The sequence below is a fragment of the Bombus bifarius genome, unplaced genomic scaffold, assembly GCF_011952205.1.
Source record: "Bombus bifarius isolate JDL3187 unplaced genomic scaffold, Bbif_JDL3187 scf7180000008760_frag, whole genome shotgun sequence".
NCBI lineage: Eukaryota > Metazoa > Arthropoda > Insecta > Hymenoptera > Apidae > Bombus > Bombus bifarius.
Window position 1 is genome coordinate 2396 of NW_022884819.1, and position 8942 is coordinate 11337.

Consider the following 8942-nt stretch of genomic DNA (forward strand, 5'->3'; position numbering starts at 1 on the left):
CGTCTCACTGCTGTTTGCTGCGTGCGCCGTTGCTATCCATATGCCTGCTCTTGAGTTTCCATGCTCGCCCGTGCCGGTTGTTGATTGACGATGAAAGTTTCCACGTCCCCTGCTCGTATTGCCTTTGTTCCCTCTTCCTCTGTTTCGACCACGTGTTGGCCCATGCCAATAGCCGTTACTGCTTCCCGCTTGGACGCCATTTTGACACTCTCTCGCAAAGTGTCCTAATCTTCCACATCTGAAGCATCCTTCCTTTTTTGCAGAAAAGGCGTTGGTTTGTCTTTCTCCTCGATTGGATTTATTTTTCTTCTCTGCTATTTCTATTTTATTTTTCACATACGCTACCGTTTGATTCTCTTCTTTCAATGCGTCTATTATGTCCGCTATGTAGCTGTATTCTTCGGGTAACGTATTCAGCATGTAATTCAGCATTTCCCTCTCACTTACTTGTGCGCCCGCACTTTTTAATTCGTTTATTAATTTTTCGAAATCGTTAAAGAATGATGCTGAATCACTGTAGTTCTCCAGTCTTATGTTTTCCAATCTCCTTCTGCATACGATCTGCAGTGCCGTCGACACTTTCAAGTACATTTCATCGAACCTTTTTATTATATCATACGCCGTTTTTCCTTCCCTAACATACTCCAATTGTCTGTTCGATATTGCACTATAAATTATATTTATCGCCTTCAAATCCTTTTTGTCCCAGTCTTCATCGTCTCTTTCGTTCTTCATTCTAGTTGTAACAACCTCGCATTCCTTATATTTGAGAAACATCGTGATTCTTTGCTTCCACATTCCATAATCCTCACCATCGAATATAGGTATCATGATTTCCGATCTCTCCATTTTAATTGATTCTTCTTTTTTTTTCTTTTCTTACTCAAGCGTTCCTACGTGCTCGAAGTATATTTTTCCTCTGACAGTTTTTTTTTCTTTACTGAAAACTCACTCGCAAGATCGTAACCACGCACTACATATCTTGCAAAACTAGTAACCACGCTCTGCTACCATGTTAAGGAAATTCGAGGATTTGGAAATACAAATAATTGACTATATTTCACACACAACAGCTATACATCTATATTACACTCTGAAGAACGTCTTGCACGCACGCTTGTCGCCAACCGACTATCCAGAATCTTCTCACGGCAGTTTTTTGTCTCAACTAAGACCTGGACGCCCTCTGACCCTTACACACACACTCTCATGTACAGTGTAAATGTATCACTTCCCTAATAGTGTCCTTGGGTAGGACGGTCGAGATAATGCGGACGCGAACTTGGTTGTCGTCAAGTCGCGTGTAGGTGGTGAGCTGCAGGTGTCATGCAATGAGCTACGCGTGACTCGCGACGCGATCGGCGTTCGAGTCGATGCGATCTTCTCCGTCGGCGGAGTCTGAATAGCGTTGCTGTTTAGATTATTATTGTTTCCCAGGAAACTGATAGACGTGTTGCTGCTATATTCTGGTGGTTGTGAATTCGCCATGGTGGGTACTTTATCCGTGGGCCCTTGTGGCAATGGCGAAGGTGGCGTCATCGCATTATGTCCCGGAAAATGATTCTCCGGTAATTTAAGCGAAGCAGTCTCGCGACCGGCAGCTGATTCGCCGTTGGTCGATTGTGACGTCGTAGTTAGTCGTATGTGGTTTAACTGATTGGTTACTCGGAGTACTAATTTTTTGTACTCGTCTGCTATTTCAAGGCCGCGCTCGCTCGCTTCCTCGTCTATGCTCACAATCTCGTTTTAAATGACGCGGAGCTCCGTCTCATAGATTTCCAGACGATTTTTGATTTGGATAAACTTGGCCGCTCGCGGACAGCCGGATTGTTCGATTACGTCCAGTTTTTTTGATAAGCGTGTAAAGTGGCCGGTATATTGGCCCCGGCGTCGACGCAAGGCGGCAAGTTCGTTTCCGGTTGTCATTATTTGTTATATAATTGGGAATGGAGTGGTTATAACTTACTTCTGTTGACGATTGTCCAGTTGCGGCAGGAGGCTGTGTGGTTGCGTTTCAACCACCGGATTATACCTCTTCGAAGGTGACGGCCCTTGACGTTACTGACCTCGCTGGGGTGGTAACGCTTCCGCTGCTGGTTGTGTTGGACTCACGTGGCACTGTGTCATAGTGGGTGTCACTGGTGTGCACTTTTCACTTGACCCTGAATCCGGCTCGAAGGACCAAATGTTACGACCCTTCGCGGAGAGACGCGGTCGCGAGGAAAACGCGTCAGCGAGAGGCGTAAGTTCTCGCTACGATTCGGTTAATCGACGCCGCGAAATCGTCGTTCCCCCTGTTTCGGTTAAGATAACAGAGGTGGTGAAATGAATATGAAACAGTATAGTAAGTTATATATCACCGTTTATTCTGACAACTTGTAAAGAAGACAGTTACGCTGGTGCGTATGTACGAGATGAGTGAGTGACTGATCTACGGGTGTATTCCCGGTCAAAGGATGTTGACAGTTCGAAGGATGTAAAATCAGTGTGGTTCGGAGAGGATGCTGTGACGGAGGAAAGCTAAGGATGGGTGTGCCTAGCCCACGGGGCCATCGGATTTGTTGGTGACGATTTTAGTTAAGAGAGTGAGGGAAAAAGGCTTCGTTGTTAATTGGTTAATCGAAGGGTCTTAACCGCCCTCGAGAGAAAGTGGTTAGTGGAAGGAAAGTTGCATCATACGTGAGAAAAACTTCCCTTGTCAAGCCGTAGTAGACAAAGGTCTTTAGAAATGCTTCGGAAACAGACGTTTGTTCAGTTTGAAGGACCTCGACTAGGAAATTCCTGAGATTTATGGAAGGTACTTGAGACTATTGAGCGTACGCAGGGAGTATCCGAAGACATCTGGTTGCCATCTTGCCCGCGGTGTGTGGCCTGGGCTAGGTAGAGTGTTACGCGACGTAACAAATTACGTCGGTTCGGAAGTCGTATTACTAGATACTTATATTTACAGATTTCAATTCACTTATCCATTGATTGATGTTAGGACAAATGAGGAACTTCGCATGTTATTAAATTAACAAATAAAATGTATTGTTCCTGATAAATGGGATGCAGAATAGTATAGGAAATAAAAGACTGGTTTATATTACAGTTCAAGTGACTGATAGTAGGAAAGCAGTGATGGAAAGTGAGGCAACGTATTATAAAATTGAATCCCTAATTATAGCATGTAGATAATATTTTGAGTGTGGACGGAGGACAAAATTATGCACATTCCATTTTCAATTCCAAGGAAAAACATCATCGATGAGTCAGTTGTCAAAACACGATGGAAATTGCTCGTTGTTAATTGAGCAAGTTTGATATAATTACACAAGCTAAAGATTTAACTTGAAATTTGTTTGAAGAAATTTATTTTTGCTTATAAATGATGTCAAGCGCGGTATTAAGTATCATGCTTTTATAACTATTGCTTTAAATATTTTTGTGTTGAAATATTGTCGTTTGGGTGTCTGTTTTGTACTGGAGGAGTACCCGAAATAATTATACTCGTCGTGTACAGCTAAACAGCTACAGGCAGTTGTTTGTATTCCTGGAACGCGTTGGATTCGTGTTCGTATGGTACGTTGATTGGAATGACTTAGAGGTGGGTTACTGGGTGTGCGAGTAATTATGTTTCAGCCAGGATTGGATAGAGAACGCGTTTAATCCACGTTTAAAGATCCGCTTAAGATACACATGCTCTGGTAGTTTCTAATTGGATCGTTATAGATGTCGTATCCTTTCTGCTAAATACGTTTTTGGGAGACATTAAGTTCAAAAAGGTCATTTTTTTAAAGAGGAGGAGAGAGGTGGTATGCATTGGATAAAGGTAACAATTTTATATGAAGGATGTTACGCCACGAGGCTCACCACAGGCTGTATTTTCCAACCGTCGCTCGCGGTCCTACAACGTCGCAGGCAGACCATCTTATCTGCCCGCCGGATCATATACAATGTATCGACGAGAGTGTCACGTCGATTCGGGGTAATTTCACGTTCCGCACGCAAGATGAGAAATTCGTACTTAAATTTTGATTGTTATTAGAAAATTTATTGAACACTGACAGAGTAACAATACAGAATGGTCAAACAGCACAGAAAAGAATGTTCTTACAACGACTCGAGAGGTACTTTTTTATATCAAGGACCCGGCTCCTGTGGAGGGGCTATCGCTGGATGCCGGTCACATAGGGTTTCTATTACTGCTTAGCCATCATTTTGCTGACCAAGGTATGTGAAGCATAACCATCCTTTCGTTGCGTTCTCATGACCACCGTGACAAGAGCATAGTTGTCGCCAAGCAGCGAGCTCTAGAAACGTCGATTTTTGACCGTTACGTTTTTCACACAAGAAGAGGCATACGTGATCATAGGCGCGAGCGGTGGCGTGACCCGTGCATAGTGGGGGTCGTCTTCCAAATGAGACAAAGGAATAATCGAAGGGCGATCAGTTCCTTCCGACGAGTCAAACGTGACACTTCGACAAATATGACGAGCAAACGAATTTATCTAGAGAGAACGCAAAGTCGAGTCAAATTTCTGTAATATATTCATCATATTATTGTAAAATATATTATTCTATGTTAACCTGTTAATACAGTGTTACATTCATTATACCACCTCTGTTATTGTTACGCCGCGCGACTCTCTGCCTGGCCCAGGTCACACACCGCGGGCCAGACGGACACCAGAGGTCCGCTCTTCCGCACGGCGTACCCTCATTAGCCTTAAGCACCGTCCATAAATCATAGATTTACGAGAAAAGGTCCTTTAAACAAAACAAACATCTGGTCCCGAGGAGTTTCTAAACACTATTGTCTACCACGGTAGGACAAGGGAAAGTTGTTTTTTTGTCACGCACGCGGCAACTTTCCCCCCATTAATCACTTTCTCTCGAGGGCAGTTAAGACCCTTCGTTTGAGCAATTAAAAACGAAAGCTAATCCCTCGCTCTCCTAAATAACATCGGCACGAACAAATCCGATGGTCCCGTGCGCTAGACACTGATCCTTAGCCTTCCTCCGAGACAGCATCGTTTCCCAAGACCACTGATTCTACATCCTTCGAACGGTCAACATCCTTCGAGCGGGTAGACACACCCGCAGATCAGTCACTCAATCATCTCGTACACACGCACCAGTGTAACTATCCTCGTTAGAAGTTGTGGAATAAACGGTGAAATATAACTTACTACTGTGTCATATTCAATCAACCACCTCTGTTATCTTAACCGAAACAGGGGAACGACTACTTCGCGGCGTCGATTCACCGAATCGTAGCGAGAATTTACGCCTCTCGCTGACGCGTTTTCCTCGCGACCGCGTCTCTCCGCGAACGGTCGTAACAGTTATCTTAACCGAAACAGGGGAACGACTATTTCGCGGCGTCGATTAACATAATCGTAGCGAGAATTTACGCCTCTCGCTGACGCGTTTTCCTAGCGAACGCGTCTCACCGCGAACGGTCGTAACAAAGTATGATTATTGTAAACATTGAAAATAATTGGGGAAAATTGATAAACTGGTGCAACTTGTTGTATTATGAGCTGCAGGCTTGGTGCTGTGTCTATCTCTTATCACTTTAATACAATGGATGAGACATTTGTATGGCGTTTTTTGATAATGGAAAACGTGTTCGTGCTGTATGTTTTGCATTCAATAACAGGAAATGGTTCTGCAATTTCAGTGATTCAAAGTACTTGCAGTATAATGATAAGCATAATACAATATAAATTTGCATTTCATCCGGCTACTGACGGAAATACTTGTTTGACAATGGAACAGATCATTGCTAAGAAAGGAAAAAACGAACAGATTGTGTATCTATAATCTATTCCAAATTAAGATCATCGTTTCACGTTTAATATTTTAGATCTGCAGAAGGTAATTCACATTTCATTGTGATGACCGTATACATTGAAGCTATATTTGTCCTCGCTATTTCTTGTTATTTGTGAAAGTATGTAGGATGTATAATAGACAAATATAGGGAGGATACAAATAGTCTTAACTCTTCCGCAGAAGGAGAAAGAAAAATAAAGGGTGATAAGGAAATGGGCATACCATACAAATAATTTCAATATAAAGTCATTTGAAGCATGCTAATGAAAGCATGGTAAGCATGGTAGTGTTAAATTCTTAGAAATATGTAATACCCAAATATGAAATTTGTATTATTTAAGTGTTTCAAAATGTTGGGTATTCCTGGGTGGACACTTATAACTTTTGCTTTAGGAAGTTGAAGAAAATTACATTTATGACGTGAATTTTGTAATAAGCCACCTGCTCTATGGGAAAGTCATATTGTGAAAGGCATCTAAACAAGTATGTATTGTTTAAATATTATTGCTTTTATTATACTCACAAAAAGAGAAATAATGTGGTGTTGATACAATGAGTCATAAAATGTTCAAATGCGTTGCATCAAAATTTTCATGACAATTTTTATATTTATAAAAGTTTTGTCTTGTTTTAATTACATAAGTACATGATTGTTGTAACAAATTTTTGTTCCATCAGTTTTCTGGCAGGTAAAAATCAAAATATACTCTTTGAAGTCAAATGTTTTTCAGATTGAAAATTGCAAATTTAATATAATTGTTTTACGGATTCAACAGTTTTCTCTTAGCTGGAATATTTACTTAAAACATATTACTTGTGCTTTTGATACGCTGAGAACAGAAGGAGATCTCGTTGATGTAAATTTAAGCTGCGAAGGAAAAAGGAATAAGAGCGGACAAACTGCTATTATCTGCATGTAGTACATATTTTAGAGATTTATTTAAGGTAAAGTGAAATTAAGAATTTAATAATTTGTTACTGTTAACATATATTTTATAAATGATACTTATTCTATTTTACGAAAATCCATGTCAGCATCCTGTTATAATATCTCGTAATGTAATATTCGATGATTTGGCTGCATTGGTTGATTTTATGTATCAGGGTGAAGTAAATGTGGTTCGAGAACAATTGGCTAGTTTTTTAACAACTGTTGAACTGCTTGCTGTCCAGGGCCTTGCCGATTGTACAGGAAAAGATAATGATAGTTTAGTAGAGGTATGTTTTTCAAAATTGTTAAATATGATTAGATATTTTCTGCTGAAATTAAAATAATACACTTGTATCACGTTAAACTGTGTTTCGGGATGACATTTTTATATCAACGTTATTGTTTTTGTATTCGTAATGACGCAATTTTATTTGATACTAGTGCTTCAAAAAAATAATTAAAAGTCAATAGATCTTGTTCATATATTTGATTTGAATGTAATTTAATATATTATTTTTAGAAGATTTATGTTCCATATACATATATGTCGGGTTAACATTAAGATTTAAGGCGCGTAACGATTCTTCGTTTGAGTTAGCCATCGTTTTACGAGACAGAGATTATATTTACGCGCATATACAAGATTTTACAAAATATTATGAATATTAAGTTTAATGAGTGATAAGATTAACAGACGATAAGTTTAACTAATAATTAGATTAAAGTATAATAAGTTTAACGAACAATAAGAGGTACGAATAATATGTCTTACGAATAATAAATTTAACGAGTAATGAAATTAACGATTGATAGGTTTAACGAATAACGAATTTAATTAACGCTATTAACAATGTTTCCGGGGTTCAAACGAATCCACGGTCAACGGGATAACTCTTTACTTTTATAATTTTAGACACAAAAATACGATTGCTGAGACACTCGGTAAATTGGTCGATGTATCACTTTCCAAGGCGATCACACGAATGAATATCTGATGAAAATCTTTTTCGCTATACGACTGCATTTGTTTGTTATATGCTCGCTGGAGACATCGAGAAGGTTCCAATCGTTGTTGCTAGGCAATTTCTGTCAAAAGTTTGTTGTATACTCTTTGGAAACATCGAGAAAGATCCAAACGCCGTTACTCGGCAGTTTCTGTCTGGAGATTGATTCCTAATACAACGTGTGTCCCATTATATCGACATCTCTAAAGTACAATTCTATGTGATTTCTAGGGAGAACAATACAACCGATCCACACCTTCGTCAGGCAAAACGTTTATCCCGTGACCGTGGCTACGTTCGGCGACCAGTTGTCACCTCGAACCCACTTTCGCTTTCACAAATGTCAAACAATTACAAATGACAATTGCTTAATTACAGTTATGATAAAATCTAGGCTAAAGCATTAGAAGGCTTCCTCAAAATTGCAAAGGGAAGGCTCCGGTTTTCCTTTCGTCTCCGACATATACATTTATTTAGTTACTATTCTCCACTTATTTCATACGAATTTCATCGTCAACAGCCTACTTTATCTATTATATGTGTAACTTAAAATCATTGGAATAATTATTCTTGCATTAACATTAATGTACGTGCCAAATAATACGTGCAGTACACCTTCATACGCTATTGATTATTTCCTGTAAATGGAGGATCTTAATATAATGTACAAAATATATAAAATTTAGCATTAAAATTGTCGCACTTGTAATATCGGAATATATTAAAGGTGTAATTTTGTCCGATTAATTATAATTTATTAATAATGGATTGAAAATACAGATATTAGTTAGACAGAGAAACGATGTTTGATTAACAGGAAAACTAAATGCAACGCTCGTACTTACGACAAATAACTTGACAACTATTTGGGAACTCTCTCTCTCTCTCTCTAGCAACTCTAACACTCCCAACTCAATTCTAACGACTCTATGCTTCGACGTCTCGATCAACTCTGATCTTCGCCAATACACTCCTGCTCGGTCGTGCTCGCTCTTGCTCTCGTCCTCACACACACACACATACACACACACACACACACACACACTTTTCGGCTCACATACTCTGGCCTCTCGATTGCCACTCCTTGAAATATGAAACCGTACTTCTGTTTTGACCCTGCTTATCTTTTCTCGCGTCACTGTTACTAGGCGCTCTTGAATGTAAACAAACCACGAAAGACGACGTAC

At 39.7% G+C, this 8942-nt stretch overlaps 1 long non-coding RNA gene across 1 annotated transcript; it reads left to right on the forward strand.

Moving 5' to 3' along the window:
• The first annotated feature begins 5929 nt into the window (after nucleotides 1–5929).
• LOC117213360 lies at nucleotides 5930–6348 on the forward strand. The gene is made up of 2 exons (XR_004488637.1): nucleotides 5930–6094; nucleotides 6214–6348. It is a non-coding gene; the product is annotated as an uncharacterized LOC117213360 (long non-coding RNA).
• The last annotated feature ends 2594 nt before the right edge of the window (nucleotides 6349–8942 follow it).